Source organism: Cervus elaphus, chromosome 23 (genome assembly GCF_910594005.1).
Source record: "Cervus elaphus chromosome 23, mCerEla1.1, whole genome shotgun sequence".
NCBI classification, from domain to species: domain Eukaryota; kingdom Metazoa; phylum Chordata; class Mammalia; order Artiodactyla; family Cervidae; genus Cervus; species Cervus elaphus.
Window position 1 is genome coordinate 63,483,425 of NC_057837.1, and position 12,013 is coordinate 63,495,437.

General features: G+C 41.7%; 1 pseudogene; it reads left to right on the plus strand.

Moving 5' to 3' along the window:
- The first annotated feature begins 11,346 nt into the window (after positions 1-11,346).
- On the plus strand, positions 11,347-11,430 carry LOC122682354 (annotated as a pseudogene).
- The last annotated feature ends 583 nt before the right edge of the window (positions 11,431-12,013 follow it).

A 12,013-nucleotide genomic window follows, 5' to 3' on the forward strand; every position in this document is an offset into this window, starting at 1 on the left:
CACAGGCCTCTGACTCCAGCAGCTCTGCTGTTTCCATACTGCCTTCCCCAGAAATCCTAAATGGTCTGGTTCACCCATGTGTTCACCCTGAGTAAGCATCCGCCTTCCCTTAAGGCGTGGAATGGGGTGCAATGGGGGCGGGTTGAGGTGGTGCGTTCACCACTCAATGAAGCCAAGCCGTAGGCCAACCCCAGCACTCTGGGGTTTTTCCCTCCAGAAACTACGTGTATTTATTTTGTGTTAGGGTTTGTTTTTGTCTTTTGTTTCTTGTTACAGTGGAAAAGGGCTTCCCTGGTGGCTCAGATGGTAAAAACTCCCCCTGCAATGCAGGAGACTTGGGTTGGATCCCTAGGTGGGGAAGATCTCCTGGGAGAAGGGAATGGCAACCCACTCCAGTATTCTTGCCTGGAGAATTCCATCTTCAAAGGAGCCTGGCGGGCTACAGCCCATGGGGTCACAAAGAGCACGACTAAGACGACTAACACTGACAGAGGTTTAAAGATTTAAACTATAAAGCAGACCTCAGCTCTCCCCCTCCTTGTCCTGCTCCCTTCCCCAGCAGTAACCTCCATCTCCAGTGTGAGTGTGTCCATCCAACAAAAACGCTTTTCTAAATTTTCCGGTGAAATTTCCTTCACAGTACACTCCCAGGGGAGTATACCCTTGGGAGCCTAGAGGTGTAGTTTATAAGGGCTCAGCAAAATGTCTTCAAAATCTGTTTTAATGGAAGATCATAGGAACTTTGCACTTCATAATCTGTTTGTCTTAATATAGAAATAATCCTTTTAAATACTTTCCCCCAAATCTTCAAGCACACCTGATCCTCTGGGCAGTCGCTGTGGACCGGGAGGCGGTGATCACAGACACTGGTCAGTAATTATCTCAGAGATTCAGGGCTTGAAAGGAAGTGCGATGTGACCACCATTGTCTTCTTTTTGTTCTCAGAGGCTACTGAGACTTGGATTCAAATCTAAGGTTCCCTTGTCCTTCTATCTTGAGTTTGTTCAAAAAGAGTAGCAGGGGAAGATGGTCTGATTAACCAATTACCCCAGAGGAGAGGTCAGGTTTCTATTACACGACTATAGGAGGTCTGGCTCCAGGGCAAGAGTTTGGAAATGGTTTGGGGACCTGGCCCTCCTCCCTGCATTTAGTTCCCCGACCACTCCCTCTTGTTTGCCTTAAAATTCTCCATCATAAAACTTCCCTCTAGGCCCTGAGGAAAGTTTGGGCTCCCTCTGGCTTTGTGGAAAACCAGATGGTCTATGAACATAAAGATGCTCCACCTCCTAATCGCCTGGGCAGTGGAACCTCACACCAAGGAAGCTTGCCTTGGATTCATTCCACTAAATAATGCTATAACACATGCGAATACCCTAGTGTTTTCTGTACTTAGAAGTAGTAAGTGGACGGGAATAAAATAACTGCTAAGGTCAGAAACTGACACTGGAGGAAGGGCATGGCTTCTGGGTTTCAGAACTATATTTGCCCAAATAACAGGGCGTTTCTATTCTCAGCATTATGGGGGGGGGGGGGGGGCGGGGAATCTTTTTTTTTTTTGACTGCATGAAATGGCATGCAGGATCTTAGTTCCCCAACCAGGGATTGAACCCACACCTCCTGCAGTGGGAACACAGACTCTTTTAACCACTGGACCATGAAGGAAGTCCTGAAAATTCTTAAACAGAGAAGTTGAAATAATTTTATATCCTCCATTTAATTCTATAATTGCTATAAGTAACATTTTGCTGTGTTATCACATAACCAGCCATTCCTCCCTCCATCCATCCATCTGTTCAGTTTTTAGATAGATTTTGAAGCACTGCTGCTGCTGCCAAGTCGCCTCAGTCGTGTCCGACTCTGTGCGACCCCATAGACGGCAGCCCACCAGGCTCCGCTGTCCCTGGGATTCTCCAGGCAAGAACACTGGAGTGGGTTGCCATTTCCTTCTCCAATGCATGAAAGTGAAAAGTGAAAGTGAAGTCGCTCAGTCATGTCTGACTTTTCGCGACCCCATGGACTGCAGCCTACCAGGCTCCTCCGTCCATGGGATTTTCCAGGCAAGAGTACTGGAGTGGGTTACCATTGCCTTCTCCAGATTTCGAAGTACAGTTGCAGGCAGTACACGCTCCTAAACACTTACACGTGTGTATCATTAACTAGTGTGTTTGCCCTTTTTGGAGAGTCGGTAAGATTTGCATACAATGAAATGGAGAGACCTCACGTTTACCACTGAAGTAACAAAGGCTTACACCTGTCAATCCAACCCCTGTCCCCCCAGCCCTTCGAGATCACTTCCACCCAAAAAGTTCTCTCCTGCTGCTGCCCAGGCCGTCTCCACCTCTACTCATCAGAGGCAACCCCTGTCTGATTGCCTCCAGGTGTGATCTTCACCCTCCATGCTGTCGCTGGGCTCCCCAAGCAGGGGGCCTGCAGTTCAGGTAAGTGGTCGCCTCCCTTCACCATTTATCTTTCCTCAGCCCCTGCTGCTGTTCTGGAATTCGGATGTTTCTCTGTGAGCTGGTATTGCCTTTTCCCCAGAAATGAGTCCTAAAAACACTCCAGGAATTACAGGTTTTCTCCCTTTTCATATATTTGTCTCTCAAACCCAACTGTTCTTTTTGTGCATTTTTTCATTGAGAATCCTAAATCATCTTTCTGCACCAAATCCAAGTTCTCATGAATTACCCAAAAAAGGACGAAGAAATGGAGATCTCATGAATTTGATCATTGCAGCAAAGATCAAATCATTAAATCTGAAGATTTGATAGAAGTCATTCGATAGGTAGAAATCATTAAATTGGCAGGTACATCAAATCGGTCAAGGAAATCCAGGGTCAGTGAACTTAAACTGATGAATCATATTCAATTGAGAAAGAAAATAACACAAACACATTCAAAGTACTGGCCCTACCATTATGTTAAACAAGCTCAGCTGGATCAAAGGGCACTTTTACTTGGGTCTCCCGTGTCTTTAACTTTATTCCTTGGGGCCTGCTCTTCCCCTGCCCCTGGATGGAATGTAGGGCAAGTCCCGGGCTTCCCCCATCAATAGATGACGCGTCCAGTCCAGTGTAACAAAATGGCTAAAAGGTGTTTGAGATAGAAGCTGCCCCTTCCTCAGGCCGGGTGCGCTGCCAGCCTTGCCCCTGGCAGCGGAGGGAACAGTAAGTGCTTGACTGTGGCCTGTTTCTCCACCTTGAACTGTCTTATTTGCAAAGAGGGGAGTGAGATGAGGAAAGTTCATACTTTATCAGTATTGTGATAAATATTGGCTTCTTCCTCTCCGAGCCTGGTGTGTGTTCAAAGCTGATGCTTGTGCTTCTGGTGCGTTTTACTCAGTTTTCAAAACTCTGGCTCTTGTCCCCGCACCCCGGTTACCTTCCATCATGCAGGCCCAACCTTCCTTTCCCTTACTTGGATAATGCATTCTCTCTCGCTGGCCCCCTGTAACTTTCCTTTTGACTCCTGGTTCTCAGGGTCCTCTCTGCACACTCCCCCTCTGTTGATTCAAGGTGAAGCAGAATCACCCTCCCACCTCCCTCCACCCATGGTGAGACTCCAGCAAATTCCACAGCTTCTAGAAATTGTCCTTGGATTTCTAGCTCTTTTGTGGACTAAAGATCAGGAGGAAGTGTGAATTCACTTGGGGCTGCTTTGCAGTCCTGCATTCGTCCTGTTCCCCTCCTGGCATATGGTGAGTATTGCCTTGGGGGTCTCAGCAGAAACTGAGATGAAAATACACTTTAACATCCTCGTTCACAAGATATATGTTGTTGAAGACTTGCCTAAAGGTGAGATGGAATAGGGAATTTCATAGTTTTTAGTTCTCTGGGCTTAAGCACTGTTTTGACATACAAGATTGTTTTTTGGCTTTCAGGTAATAGGTTTTCATATATATTTAGGAAAAATATCATGAACAAAAACAGCAGACTACCTAAAATTTGTTTTTATTTTGCAAACTCCCTTCGCAAAAGAGTGCTTTGTTCATTCAGTTACTAGTGAATGCTTGCTATATACTAGGTCCCAGTCTAGACATAAAGGAGACAGTGGCAAGAGCTTATTTCTAGTGAAGATGAGACAGCCAATTGAAAAACAAAAACCAAGCTATGCTTGGGCCCCACCCTAGGCCAATTTAATCATAATCCCTGAGTAAGCTCAGTTTGTAAAAGCTCCTTGGGTTTTTGTGACATACAGCTAAGGTTGAGAACCTCTGGCATAGTCCTTCATGCCCTGGTTAAGAGTATAGGAGGCTAAAACAAAAATATCATACAAAGAACTTTTGAAAGATAAAAAAAAAAATATGAAGGGAATAAATGCAACAGAAGAGTTGCAAGATTAAGTTGTTATGATGTCCCAAAAAGAGGGGAAAAAGAAAAAAAAGATTTTGTTCCAAGTTATGCTGTAAGTGATAAAACTACTTTAGACCCAGATCTGTCTGCTCTTGAGTAAAGAAGCAAACAGAGGCTCAGAGAAGGAGCCTGCTGGGTCACAAGGTAACTGGTGACCAACCAGACCAGGGGTTGTTCCACCCTCACAGGACAGCCAAGGCCAGCTCTGCCGTTCCTCAGGCCCACGAGTCCCAGGCAGAAACCCTCCAACAGCACAGAAGAGGCACTGCCCGGAGCTGACACTGTTTCCTCCCCAGTCTTCTTTGAGCCCTTAGTGCCCAGCATCAGTGCTCAGCCCAGACTCAGGCTCTGCTCGTATGGCTGGGAGAGCGCCCCTCAGATAGTGGGTGCTCAGAGGAGAGGTCCTCATCCAGCAGGTGTTTACTAAGCACGTGCCATGTGCTATATTCTGTTTAGCAGCCAGGAGGCGGGCAGGGGCCAAATATGGAGGAAATGCTGCCCTTAAGGGGCTTACATGTTAGTGGGAAAGAGAAAATAATTTGTAAAATTATATAGCATATTAAATTTAAGCCCACAACGAGCTCTCACTACATGACCATCATCATGGCTAAACACCAGATATCAACAAGCAAGCAGAGCAATTGGAACTCTCATATATCATTGATAGAATCTAAAATGGGACACTGTGTTAGTTCCAGGTGTACACCATGATTCAATATCTGTACATTGTGAATGATCAGCACAGTCTAGTTAACATCTATCACCATACATAGTTACAGAATTTTTTTTCTTGTTATGGGAACTTTAAGTTCTACTCTTTTAAGAAATTTCAAGTATACAGTATTATTAACCATAGTCACCATTGTGGTTCAGTCACTCAGTCGTGTCTTACTCTTTGCTGAACTATAGCACACCAGGCTTCCCTGTCCTTCACTATCTTCAGGAGTCTGCTTGAGTCAGTGCTTGATGTCCATCTAGTCAGTGATGCCATCCAACCATCTCATTCTCTGCTGCCCCCTTCTCCTGCCTTCAGTAGTCACCATGCTGTACATTATATCCCCATGACTTTTATATGTTTATTTTAACCATCTCCAACCTCTGGCTACCACCTATCTGCTCTGTTCTCAGTATCTGTGAATCTGTCTTTTTGTTTTATTTACTTGGTGTTTTTTTTCGTCCACACCTCATGGCTTACAGGATTTTAGTTTCCTGACCAGGGATCAAAACTGGGCCCTTAGCAGTGAGAGCGCAGAGTCCTTGCCACTGGACTGCCAGGGAATTCTATTTCCTTGCTTTTCATTAAAAAAAAAATGTTTATTTGGCTGCTTCAGGTCTTAGCTGTGGCATGCAGTATCTTCCTTGTGTCACGAGGAATGTTTCCTTGTGGTGCACAAGCTCTCTAGTTGTGGTGTGTGGGCGCAGTAGTTGCGGCTCATGGGCTTAGTTGCTCCTCGGCAAGTGGGATCTTAGTTCCCCTACCAGGGATTGAACGTGCATTCCCTGCAGTGCTAGGTGGCTTCTTAACCACTGGAGCACCAGGGAAGACCATTTCTTGCTTTTAGATTTCACAGAGAAGTGAAATTATGGTCCATCCATGTTGTCGAAAATGACAAGATTTCCTTCCTTTTTTATGACTGAATAATGGAATATTTTCCATTGTGTGTGTGTGTATATATATATATGCCATATTTTCTTTATCTGTTCATCTATTGATGGACACTTAGGTTGTATCCATGTCTTGGCTGTTGTAAATAATGCTGCAGTGAGCATTGCTGTTTAGTCGTTCAGTCGTGTCCAACTCTGGGGCGACCCCAGGGACTGTAGCCCACCAGGATCCTCTGTCCATGGGATTTCCCAGGCAAGAATAATGGAGTGGGTTGCCATTTCCTTCTCCAGGGGATTTTCCCAATCCAGAGATTGAACCCGTGTCTCCTACTTGGCAAGCAGATTCTTTACCACTGAGCCACCTGGGAAGCCTGCAGTGAATGTAAGGGGTACTTTTATCTTTTCAAGATAGTGATTCTGTTTTCTTTGGAAAAATACTCAGAAGTGGAATTGCTGGATCATATGATAGTTCTACTTTTTGTTTTTTGAGGAGCCTTCACGGTGTTTTCCATAGTTGTTGGGACCAATTTACTCTCCCAACAGTGCACAAGGATTCTCTTTTTTCCACATCCTCACCAACACTTGTTATTTCTTGTCTTGAGAATAGCCATTCTAACAGTTATGAGCTGCCATCTCCATGGTTTTTATTTGCATTTCCCTGATGATTAGTGATACGAGCACCTTATCATGTATGTGTTGGCCATCTGTATGCCTTTCTTGGAAAAAAATGTCTACTCAGGTCCTCTGCCCGTTTTTCAATTGGATTGCTTGTTATTGTTGAGTCATATGAATTATGTATATATTCTGGATAGAAACCCTTTATATCCAAAACCCCTAAAATTTATTGTATACATTTTCTCCTATCTGGTAGGTTTCTTTTCATTTTGTTGATGTACAGAGCTTTTAAGTTTGATATAGTCCCAGTTGTTTATTTTTGCTTCTGTCGACTTTGCTTTTGGTGTCAGTTCTAAAAAATCATCACCACGGGGACTTCTTTGGCTGTCTGATGGGTTAGACTCCATGTTTCCAATGCAGAGGGCATGGATTCAGTCCCTGGTAGGGGAGCTAAGATCCCACATGCCATGCAGCATAGCCAAAAAAAAATCATCACCAAGACTGATGTCAAGGACCTTACCATCTATTTTGTCTTCTAGGAGTTTTACAGTTTCAGGAATTACAGTCCAGTCTTTATTCTGAGTTGATTTTTGTGATTTTTTTGTATGGAGTCTAGTGTCTAGTATCATTCTTGTGCACATGGCTGTCCAGTTCCCCCAGGAAGACTGTCCTTTCCCCATTGTGTATTCTTGGTTTCTTTGTAGGTAAGTTGACTAGATATGCATTGGCTTATTTCTGGGCTCTCTATTTTGTTCCATTGATCTATGTGATACTATTTTACTATAGCTTTGTAATGTCGTTTGAAATCAAGGAGTGTGATGCCTCCAATTTTCTTTTTCTTTTTCAAATTTCTTTGGCTATTCATAGTCTTTTGTTCTATTTCTGTGAAAAAGGCCATGGTAATTTTAATAGGGCTTTCATTGACTCTGTAGATTGCTTTGGATAGTATAAACATTTTAACAGTATTAATTCTTCTAGTCTTAATAAGCACAGAGTATCTTTCCATTTATTTGGGTCTTCAATTTCTTTCATCAGTGTCTTCTAATTTTCAGGTTACAGGTCTTTCACCTCCTTAAATTTATGCCAATGTAATTCATTCTTTTTGATGCAAATTTAAATGGGACTGTATTCTTATTCTTAATTTCTCTTTCTGATAATTCATTTTCGTATATAGAAATGCAACAGATTTATGTATATTGATTTTGTATCATGCAACTTTACTGAGTTTGTTTATTAGTTCTAACGTTTTTTGGTGGCATCTTTAGTATTTTCTATGTATAATACCATGTCATCTGCAAAGAGTGACAATTTTACTTTTTTCTTTGTGATTTGAATAGCTTTCATTTATTTTTCTTGCATAATCACTCTGGCTAGGACTTCCAATACTATGTTGAATAAATACAGTGAGAGTGGGAATGTGCTTGTCTTGTTCCTGATTTTGGAGGAAAAGTTTTCAGCTTTGAGTATGATGTTAGCTAAGAGCTAATCATATATGACCTTTATTACACTGAGGTATGGTCCCTCTGTACCCACTGTGTTGAGATTTTTATCATCAATGGATGTTGAATTGCAACTTACTGAAATACATCAAAAAGATTAAAAAAAAGAAAAAAGAAATATGGATGGATTGACAGAGAGTAATGAACTAAGTGTTAGATGTAGAATGTACCTGGTGAGTATATGGGAGGTCACTGAACAATTATTTCAGGTGTTCTGTTTGCTTGAAATTTTTCATCATAAAACTGTTAGAAAAACATATATTAGAAGGTGATAACTGATCTGGGGAAAATTAAGCAAAGTATTGGGAGGGAGGACAGAGTGACTGAGGTGGGAGCTGCGATATTCAATAAGATCATGAAGGCTTCCTTTGAGCAGACCTTAGAAATGAATGTGTCACAAAGTTTTAGGGAAGAATGCTCCAGGCAAAGAGACCAGTAAGTGCAGAAATGCCCTAGGGCACATGTGTGTCTGGGATTCCCAGAATCGTGATAGCAAGGCCACCAGTGCAGTTGAAGCCAAGAGGACAAGAGTGAGGTAGATAAACCTAGAGAAGCAAGGCCTCACAGGCTAACTGTTCAGCCTTTGACTTTAAACGATTGGGGTGTAGGAATAACCTGATCCAACACCTGTGTGCCCACGATGACTCTTCTCATTGTAGTGAGACCAGTCTCAAGTGGGTAAGGCCAAAGCAAGGAGACCAGGGAAGAAACAATGGAAGAAGACAGGCAAGAGGTGATGGTGGCTCTGACTTGAAAGGCAGGAGTGGAAGTAGAAGCAGTAAGATTCTGGAGCTACTTTGAATATAGAACTAAGAGGATGTGAGCATGGATAGTATTTGGGGGTATGGGAAAGAAAGGAGTCAAAGATGACAGATGGAGTCAGGGAAGATTACAGTTAGAGTCCATTTTGTGGAAAGATCATGGGTTCATTTTGAGTAGGTCAAGTTTGAGATGTCTGCTAGACTTCCATCTAGAGACATAAAACAGGCCAGGCCTTTGGATTCAGGGACAATGCAAGAGATAAGCAGTGAGGAAGAGTAACCAGGGGACTGGTGGAGGGGGTGTCAGCCCTGCTGCTGGAGGAAGATGGAGCAGAGACCGTGGGATTTGGCGATGGGTTATCCCCAAAGGCTTAGCCTGACAAAAGAAAGGTGTAGCCACTTCCTCAAGGCCATGGCCGACCTAATTCTTCCAGTTGCTCTTAATGGTTCTCATCACAACCTCCTGCAACTTTGTGTATGTGGGATGTGTGCACTTTGACACACAGCTCTAGATCAGCTCTAGCAAACTAAAGCCCCCAGGCCAAATTTGTTTGTTTTAGCAAATAAAATATTATTGGGGCACAGTCATGCCCATTCAGATTGTTTAGGCCTGTTTCTGCACTCCAACAGAACCGCTTGGTTTCCAGAGACCATACGGCTTGCAAAGTTGAAAATATCTAGTTGGCTGACCCTGTCTCTCCCTCTTTCACTACAGGAATATTCTGTTGTTCCGCTGTTGTTCTGTTGTTGTTCTGTTACACAAGATATTTAATGATTAGACATTAGGTGCCTCCCCCCCTTTTTTTGGCTATTAGGAAAATGTTCCAACAAACATACCTAACTGTATTTCTTTGGGCTCATATGTACATCTGGATTGCAGGATATGAGCATCTTCAGTGTTGGTAGATTTTGTCAAATTGCTCTCCAGTGACACAGAAATGACTCACACTTTCATCAGCAGTGTAAAGAGTTCTCATTTTCCTGTACTACCCTAAAACTTAGTATTGTATGTTGTTAGACTGTATTAGTTAGCAATGTTTCATTATTTGTAGATTCCTTTGGGTTTTCCGGCTGTGGATGATAGTTTTGCTCCTTTCTTGTCTTGGTGCTCTGGCTGGGCCCTCCACGCAATAATGCATTTTGTTCAATGATATAATTCAAAATTTTGTTCCTGGCTCTAAAGAGAATAATGCTTAACATTTACCACAGAGCATGGTGTTTTACCATTAAGTATAATATTTGACACAGGTTTGAGTTTTTTTATTTTTATGTAGGGAAAACTCAACTAGAAAACCATCTGGACTCATTTTTTGTATATGGCTACCTGGTTTGTCTACTACTTCTTTTTAAATTGGTCTGGCATCGCTTCTCGGCCTTTTGGCTAAGATCAAGTGTAAATTGGTCTGGCAGACTATCTTTTTTCTAGAAACTTGTCCATTTCATCTAAGTTTTTAATGTATTGGTATAAAGTTTATAATCTTATTTTGTCATTTCTGCTATATCTATAGTTATATCCCTTTTGTACATTATGTGTTAGTCGCTCAGTCATGTCCAACTCTTTTCGACCCCATGGTCTGTCCATGGAATTTTCTAGACAAGAATACTGGAGTGGGTTGCCATTCCCTTCTCCAGGGGATCATCCCAATCCAGGGATCAAACCTGGGTTTCCTGCATTGCAGGTGGATTCTTTACTGTCTGAACTACAGGGGAAGCCCTTTTGCACATTGTTTATTTTATTGGTCTTTTGAAAGATCCAGCTTTGTTTTGTGGCCCATATTAGTGCTTCTGTTTTCTATTTCTTCAATTTCTGCTCTTCATTATCTTCCACTTTGGGTTTACACTTACTGCATTCTAAAATTCTTTTGACACTCTGCTCATAAATTTTCCATATTTCTTCTTACCTAATATCACTAATAAAGATCTTTTAAATTCTGCTTTAGTTCCCTGTACCCTCAACCTGGAGTTTTTATATGTATTCTCATTTTTAGTTTGACCCAAGTAGTTTTCATTTCCATATGATTTCATCTTGAAGTAAAGAGTTTTCCATAAGTGTTTTAAATATCTGAAGACCTAGAGTTTACTCTGCTCTTGTTTGTGGTCAGAGAACATGGTCTGTATGAAATTGATTATTTGATATCTATTGAGATTTGTCTTGGGGCCTAGTAATAAGATCATTTTTTAAGATAAATGATTCTTGTATGCCTGAAAGTAATATATTGGGTTCAAGTTTCTACCAGGGTCCATTGATTAGAATCATTAATAGTATTAAAATCTTCTGTATCCTTTTTTTTTTTTTGACTGGTCTATCAGTTACTGAACGAGGTCTTAAATCTCCCACTGTGATGAAGGATATGGCCATATCTCCTTGTATCCTGTCACTTTTGCTTCATATTCTTTAAGCCTTTTATTTTTTTAAACTCTAACACACAAGTTTGGAATTGTTCTATCTCCTTAGAAAATTATTCTTTCCATCATTTTGTGTTGACCCTCTTCATCACTAATAATGTCTTTAGTCTTAAGACTATACTTTCAGGGATCATTTCTATAGTTCGTTACTTTCTATTCTTTTAGTGTTTGGAAATACTATTTACCTTCTGAAGTGTTTGGAGATACATACTTGACTTTACAAAGCCAGGTAATTACTAATTATCTTTATCCTCCTCTTCTCAAATAAATGAAGCTTCTCAGAACACTTAAATTCCAATTACCCTCTCCAGTCCTACCTGTTATCATGTCCTGATCCTTGCTCTGCACTCCACAAACTGTCACCATTCATGTTCTATAGCAGGTGCTTGTTTAGATGGACTTCCATGCTGATAGTTACTTGCCATTTTTCTAATTTCTTCCCTTTAACGTTCTGCAAATTCACTACAAAGTGTTTAGATGAGATTTACTTTTATTTATTCTGTTCCAGATTTTAGGTGAGGATCCTCATCTTTAATCAATTTTGGAAGTTGTTCAGGAATTGCCTCTCCCACATTCTCTTCTCTCCTTCTGGAACACTGATTGGACCCGAGTTCTCCTCACTTTACCATTCCTGGTCCCTTTCTCTTTTATATGTTCCATCTGGCTTGTTTTCTGGCTCATTGCTTCTGATCTTTCATCCAGTTCAGTGATTTTCTCTTCTGCTGTATCTAATAGGCTGTCTTGCCTCATCCTTTGAGAACTTGACTTTCATTAGCTG